Below are 7,575 nucleotides of genomic sequence, written 5' to 3' on the forward strand. Positions count from 1 at the left end.
AGCTGTGTCATTAAGCTACTCAGGTAAGCTCCTTCTTCCTTCCTGATGTGTGCTTGCAAAGCTATAAATTTTCCTCTCAGTACTGCTTTTGCTGTGTTCCATAAGTTCTGATAGTTTGTGTCTTTATTGTTATTTGTTTCCAGGAACCTTTTGATTTCCTCCTTGATTTCATCTCGGACCCACTGGTTATTGAGTATGAGGCTGTTTAAAGTGTTAAAGTGTTTCTTCTGAGTCCCTTTGGAATTCACAAATAATTTCAGAGCCTTGTGGTCAGTGAAGGTAGTCTGCAAAATTTCTATCCTCTTGATACTATGGAGGTATGTTTTATGTGCTAGCATGTAGTCTATCCTGGAGAATGTCCCATGTACATTGGGGAAGAATGTGTATCCAGGTTTCTGGGGATGGAGTGTCCTATATATATCCACTAGGCCTCTTTCTTCCATTTCTCTCCTCAGGTCTAGTATACTCTTGTTGGGTTTCAGTCTGGTTGACCTATCCAGTGTTGACAAAGTCGTGTTGAGGTCCCCCACAATTATTGTGTTGTTATTGATATTATTTTTTAGATTTGTCAACAGTTGTATTAAATATTTTGCTGGCCCCTCATTCGGTGCATATATGTTTAGGAGAGTTATTTCTTCCTGCTCTGCATACCCCTTGATTAATATAAAATGTCCATCTTTGTCCCTTACAACCTTCCTGAGTATAAAGTTTGCATCATCTGATATTAGTATGGCCACTCCAGCTTTTTGTGTGTGTGTGTGTGTGTGTGTGTGTGTGTGTGGTTTTTGGATCACACCCGGCAGTGCTCAGGGGTTATTCCTGGCTCCAGGCTCAGAAATTGCTCCTGGCAGGCACGGGGGACCATATGGGGCGCCAGGATTTGAACCGATGACCTCCTGCATGAAAGGCAAATGCCTTACCTCCATGCTATCTCTCCAGCCCCAGCCACTCCAGCTTTTTGATGGGTGTTGTTTGCTTGGATAATTTTTCTCCAGGCTTTTATTTTGAGTCTATGTTTGTTCTGACTATTCAGGTGCATTTCTTGTAGGCAGCAGAAGGTTGGATTGAGTTTTTTGATCCATTTAGACACTCTGTGTCTCTTAACTGGTGCATTTAGTCCATTGACGTTGAGAGAAAGAATTGTTCTGGGATTTAATGCCATCTTTATACCAAAATTTGGTGTGTCTTTTGGTTAGTCTTGTCTTAAATTAGGTCTTTCAGTTTTTCTCTTAAGACTGGTTTTGAGTCTGTAAAGTTTCTGAGCTGTTTTTTGTCTGTGAAACCATGTATTCTTACATCAAACCGGAAAGTGAGTTTTGCTGGGTACAGTATTCTAGGTGAAGCATTCATTTCATTCAGTCTTGTCACAATATCCCACCACTGCTTTCTGGCATTGAGTGTTTCTGGTGACAGGTCTGCTGTAAATCTCAAGGATGCTTGCTTGAATGTAATTTCCCCTTTTGATTTTGCTGTTTTCAGAATTCTGTCTCTATCTGTGGGAATTTTCATTGTGACTAGGATGTGTCTTGGGGTGGTTTTTCTGGGGTCTCTTTTGGTTGGTACTCTTCAAGCATGCAGTATTTGATCACATATATTCTTTAGCTCTAGAAGTTTCTCTTTAATGATGTTCTTGACCGTTGATTCTTCTTGGAAATTTTCTTCCTGGGTCTCTGGGACTCCAATGATTCTTAAGTTGTTTCTGTTGATCTTATCATAGACTTCTATTTTCATCTGTTCCTATTCTTTGACTAATTTTTTATTGTCTGTTCATTTGCTTTAAGTTTTTTTCCAATCTCTCCTGCTGTATGGAATTGTTATGTATCTCATCTTCCACAGCACCAAGTCTATTCTCAGCTTCTGATACCCTGTCCCAGAGCTTATCCATTTTGTCATTCACTTCGTTTACTGAATTTTTCAGGCCTGTTAGTTGACATGTTATTTCAGTTTGGAGTTTTGTGATTTCTGTCTTCACATTATCTTGGTTCTTATTAGTGTTCTGTTCAACTTGATCCATGGTTTCTTTGAGTTCGTTGAGGATCTTCCATATGGCTAGTCTAAAGTCCTTATGTGAGAGGTTGATTAGTTGGTTGGTCATTATCTGGTCATCAGAATTGTCATCTTCATTCTCTATGTCTGATGCTGGCCTGCGTTGTTTCCCCATTGTCACACTTGTATTGTGGGTTTTTCTACGTGTTGTGGTGGTATTCATTGGCTATATGATGCAGGCAGCACACTCCTCTGGCTCCGCCCTTTCAGGATGGGCCGACTTGCCTCTAAGGGAGGGGAGTCCTCCGTGGATGAAGCCTCACACAGGATCAAATCTTAAGCCCGAGCACGCAGCAGAGAAGACAGTCCAGAGAGAAATGCTTGCTTCTGTGATCCAGCACAGTTCTTAGTGTGATTTTTCCTTCTTGTTGCGATGGTGTTCTTTTCTTAGAAAGAGCGCATGGCCACGTAGCGAAGCGGAGCCAAAGTGCTCTGCTGGAGCCTCTTTTCGGCCCACTCCCAAGAGGTTCACGCAACAGGTTAGTAGACAGACACACACAGGCAGCACTCACAGTTTTTCACAGTCGGGCCCCCCTGGGCAGGCGTAGTTGTCACTCGCTCACTGGGTAGCTTCAGAATGTAGTTTTTTGGGGGTTCGCTTCCCAGGGCTCTTAGGAGAGCTTCAAGAATTCAGGAAAGACAGAGAAGCACAGGACAGGGCTCCCTTCAGGTCCTCAGTTTCGTCTATTTTCTCTTTCTTATCCTCCCCCTTTCCCCAGTACCTGCAAATAAAATTTGTGTTTACTTCCCCCAAAAAAGTGTAGTGAGGGTTGAAGTAGTATAGTGGGGAGGGTGCTTTCCTTGCATGTGGTTGGATATCCTATACTACACATGGTTGGTTCCCAGAGCACTGCCATGAGTGGTCCCTGAGCACAGAGCCAGGAGTAAACCCTGAAAACCACCAGGCATGATATCAAACCCAAAACAAAACAAAGAGTTTTTAGAGTCAGCTTGAGCCTTGCCATGATGGCTGTGGGGTACTGTCTCAGGCCTTGGGTTGCTTAGAAGCCTAGAAGCCCAGGGATGTCAGGAATTGCTTGTAGCCCTCACTATTCCCTCAGGATGGCCCACCCTCCTTCCTGGTTGCTGTAATGCGAGTCTCCTGGGAGTCATGGGGCAGTGAACATCATATGTGCCCAGTGAGAAAATTCTGTAGCAACTTTCACTAGGCACAGCCTCACAGATGTTCTTTCCACTGCTCAGGCCATGGGAAGGTGTCAGGCCCTCTTGTAGTTTTGGGGAGGAGGACAGGAGAAACACTTAGATCTCTTCAGAGAAGCCTAGAACAAACCCTGATGTTTCCAGCCACTTAGGGCCTTGTTCCTGCCCTCAGGAGAGACCTGGGTTGAGGGTCACAGTCCCTTTGAGTCCAGCGACCCTCCCACAGTCCATTCAACGAGATATTATGGCACGTTTATGCTAGGCTAGGGTGTTCTGCTTCCCTCCTGGGCCCACTTCTTGTTACCTGAGTTTTTGAGTCCTAGAGGAAATGACCCACCCCAGTCCCAGAGCAGCTGGGATATCACATCCTGGTCCGTATGTCCACAAGGGGGAGCTCTCCGAGTCCTTTCCTTTTCAGGAGAGGAAGCTCACAGTCTCTTTCAGGATACCCTGGGTCCTTGGGTGTGATTGGTCTTTGGTCTTTACTAGGTTTCTCACTAGCTTTCTCCTCTCACTAACTTTCTCCTCCTTTGAGAAGGTTCCATGTGGGACTCCTGGTCTCCAGGGGACAGCGACCATGTGTTCTGGCTACATTCTTAGCTCAGCCAAAGCCATTTTATTATTTATTTATTTATTTTATTTTAGCCAAAGGTATTTCCTTCCTTCCTTCCTTCCTTCCTTCCTTCCTTCCTTCCTTCCTTCCTTCCTTCCTTCCTTCCTTCCTTCCTTCCTTCCTTCCTTCCTTCCTTCCTTCCTTCCTTCCTTCCTTCCTTCCTTCCTTCCTTCCTTCCTTCCTTCCTTCCTTCTCTCTCTCTCTCTCTCTCTCTCTCTCTCTCTCTCTCTCTCTCTCTCTCTCTCTCTCTCTTTCTTTCTTTCTTTCTTTCTTTCTTTCTTTCTTTCTTTCTTTCTTTCTTTCTTTCTTTCTTTCTTTCTTTCTTTCTTTCTTTCTTTCTTTCTTTCTTTCTTTCTTTCTTTCTTTCTTTCTTTCTTTCTTTCTTTCTTTCTTTCTTTCGTCACACCCGGCAGCTCTCAGGGGTCACTCCTGGCTCCACGCTCAGAAATCGCTCTTGGCAGGCACTAGGAACCATATGGGATGCCAGAATTCGAACCACCGTCCTTCTGCATGAAAGGCAAACACCTTATCTCCATGCTGTCTCTCCGACCCACCTCCTCTCCTTTAAAGCCTGTGCTATTCTGGTCTTGAAAAAAATCTCTATGCTTCTTTTGTGTTTGTGTTTGTTTTGGAATTACACCCTGTGGTGCTCAAGGCATACTTTTGTCTCTGTGCTCAGGAACCTCTTCTAGCAATGCTTTGAGGACCATATTAGGTGCTGGGAATCTAACCATGTTTGGCAGGGGACCTTACCTGTTGTATTATCTCTTTGATCACCTCTACACTTTTGGGCTTATTGGGTCTCACTGGGGGTGTTCATGGTTTTCTCCTGAACTCATGGTTTTCTCCTGAACTCAAGTATCACTCTTGTCAGGGCTCATGGGGTGCAGTGAATTTTTTAAAATATCTTTATTTAAGCACCACGATTACAACATGTTGTAGTTGGGTTTTAGTTATTTAAAAAAAAACCCATTCACCAGTGCAACATTCCCACCACCAATGCTCTCCAACTTTTTCTTCCCCCACCCCTTATCTGTATTGAAGACAGGCATTCTATTTCTCTCATTCACTACCATTGTCTTGATAGTTGTCAATGTAGTTATTTCTCTAACTGGACTTACCACACTCTGTGGGAAGCTTCATTGTGGGCCGATCCTTCCAGTTCTCATCTTTATGGTCTCTGTGTATTATTACAATAATGGCTTTTATTTTATTTTGTGTCTATCTCTCTTCCTCTGACTTATTTCACTCACTATAGTAGTTTCCATGTCCATCCACGTATAGGAAAATTTCATGACTTCATCTTTTATTCTGACAGCTGCATAATATTCCATTGTGTAAATGTACCATAGTTTCTTGAGCCACTCATTTATTGTTGGGAATTTGGGGTTGTTTCCAGATTCTGGCTATGTAAATAGCATTGCAATCCATATAGGTCTGTAAGAGGCATTTTTGTGTTATTGTTTTTTTTTTTTTTATGTTCCTAGGGTATATCCTTAGGAGTGGTATAGCTGGATCATATGGGATCTCAGTTTTCAGTTTTTTTAAGGAATCTCTATGGTGGTTTTTGTTTGTTTTGGGGGCACATCCATTGGTGCTCAGGGGTTACTCCTGGCTTTGTGCTCAGAAATTCTTCCTGGCAGGCATTGGGGACCATATAGGATTCTAGGATTCAAACCACATGTATAAGGCAATTGCCCTTCCACTGTGCTATCTCTCCAGCCCCCTCCATATTGTTTTCTATAAAGGCTGGACTAGACGGCTTTCCCACCATCAGTGAATGAGAGTTCCTTTCTCCCACATCCCCACCAGTACTGATTGTTCTTGTTCTTTGTGATATGTGCCAGTCTGTGTGGCAATAGATGGTACCTCATTGTTGTTTTGATTTTGATTTGCATCTCCCTGATGACTAGTGATGTGGTGTCTTTTTTTTTTTTTTTTTTTTGCTTTTTGGGCCACACCCAGTGATGCTCAGGGGTTACACCTGGGTATGAGCTCAGAAATTGCTCCTGGCTTGAGGGACAATACGGGACGATGGGGGATAGAACTGCAGTCCATCCTAGGTTAGTGCTGCAAGGCAAATGCCCTACCACTTGCACCACCACTCCAGCCCTTTCATGTGTCTTTTGGCCATTTGTATTTTTCTTCTTTTTTTGTTTTTCTTTTGTTTGTTTGTTTGTTTTTGGGTCAACCTGACAGGGCTTAGGGGTTATTCCTGGCTCTACGCTAAGAAATTGCTCCTGGCAGGCTCAGGGGACCATATGGGATGCCGGGATTTGAATCACTGTCCTTCTGCATGCAAGGCAAATGCCCTACCTCCACGCTATCTCTGCAGCCCCTGCATTTCTTCTTTGAGGGACTATCTGTTCATTTCTTCTCCCCATTTTTTTGTGTTTTTTTTAGGGGTGTCACCCCTGGTGGTGGCACTCAGGGATTACTTCTGGCTCTGTGCTCATCATGGGATGCCATATGGCATTCCCATATGGGAACCAAATGGGATTCTGGGATTTGAACCACCGTCCATCCTGGATCGACTTCATGCAAGGCAAATGCCCTATCTCTCTGGCCCCTCCCCATTTTTTAAATGGGGTTAGATTTTTTTCTTGTTAAGTTCTGTCAATACCTTGTATATCTTAGATATTAGCCCTGGGTGCAGGAAATTGAACCCAGTTTGACTGCATTCAAGGCAAGTGCCCTGCACACTGCACTTTCTCTCCAGGTCCCCTTCCTACACTTAATCCAAGCAGTTATGGTTTACCATTCCTTGGAAGGTGAGATTCAGGACCATGCGACATCTTTTCTAGGTTGTCATGATTTGAATTTGATTCCTGTCTGTTCACACATATGTCAGTATCTTGCCTCACCAGGGATGGTGATCTTCTTAAGCACAGGGGATAACTTGTTTTCTTGCATGTCTGTAGACTCTCATGCTGTTTGTTACATATGGAAGTTGATGTTTGTCTGTTGGTTAGCTGAGGGAATGGGCTTAGGGAGACTGGGCCAGCTGCTTTCTCTGGCTTATCATGTTTGTGGACACTGCAAGGGTGGGGCCATTATCTTTCAGGGTTGAGGCTCCCACTGGTATATGGACCCTGCACATAGATTCACTCAAGCAGGGGTATGCTTTAAATTCTGCCTGATGAGCTTAGTAGAGTGAACAGGGTACAATTCTGGAGAGTTGACATAACCACTGCTGTGTGTTTTACTTTTTGTTTTTCTGGACACACCTGGAAGTGCTCAGGATTACTCCTGACTCTGCACTCAGGGATTACTTCTGGTGGGTCTTGGGAGATCATATGGTATGCTGGGATTAGGCTTGGTTTGGCCAAGTACAAGGCAAATACCTTACCTGCTATACTTTCTTTTTTGGTTTTTGGGCCACACCTGATGACACTCAAGGGTTACTCTTGGCTATGTGCTCAGAAATCGCTCTGGTTTGGGGGACCATATCTAGGCTAGCGTGTGCAAGGCAGACGCCCTACGGTTTACACCACCGCTCCGGTCCCCTGCTATACTTTCTCTTTCTTCCACCTCTGTGTTTAAATCCAGACTCTTGAGCTATTTCTTTTCTTAAACATTGTGATTTTTCGGGGGTGGCGGTGGTTGGGTACATCTAGCAGAATTCAGGGCTTACTCCTGGTCTCTTGGTTCTGTATTCAGTAATCACTCCTGGTGGTGCTCAGGGAACAGATGGGATCAAACCAGGTCAGCCATATGCAAGACAAGCGCCCTTCCCATTGTTATTGCTCCGTCCC

Source organism: Suncus etruscus, chromosome 1 (genome assembly GCF_024139225.1).
Source record: "Suncus etruscus isolate mSunEtr1 chromosome 1, mSunEtr1.pri.cur, whole genome shotgun sequence".
Lineage (NCBI taxonomy): Eukaryota > Metazoa > Chordata > Mammalia > Eulipotyphla > Soricidae > Suncus > Suncus etruscus.